Source organism: Carlito syrichta, unplaced genomic scaffold (assembly GCF_000164805.1).
Source record: "Carlito syrichta isolate Samal-C Ts95f unplaced genomic scaffold, Tarsius_syrichta-2.0.1 Scaffold304556, whole genome shotgun sequence".
NCBI classification, from domain to species: domain Eukaryota; kingdom Metazoa; phylum Chordata; class Mammalia; order Primates; family Tarsiidae; genus Carlito; species Carlito syrichta.
Window position 1 is genome coordinate 201,607 of NW_007248652.1, and position 334 is coordinate 201,940.

Consider the following 334-nt stretch of genomic DNA (forward strand, 5'->3'; position numbering starts at 1 on the left):
ATACGACTCCAACTCAAAAAAAAAAAAAAAAAAGATTTGTCTCAATTATGGTGGGGAATATGTGAGATAATGCAGCCAGTAGTTGGCTCAGGGCTAGTCCTCTATCAAGAGTAAGGCTATTCCTGGCTATAAATGAACGATGTCTCTAGACGTGTTCATCTACATTGTCCTTGAGTTAGTTCATAACCATAAGTTCACTGAAGTTAGAGAGGTGCCTTACTTACATCTATGTTTCAGAGAACCTCACTCTCTGACACTGTTGTTGTGTCCTAGGATATAGAGGAAATAGCTGAGGTTGTTTCCTCTGTATACTGGAGTATTAATACCAAGCTAT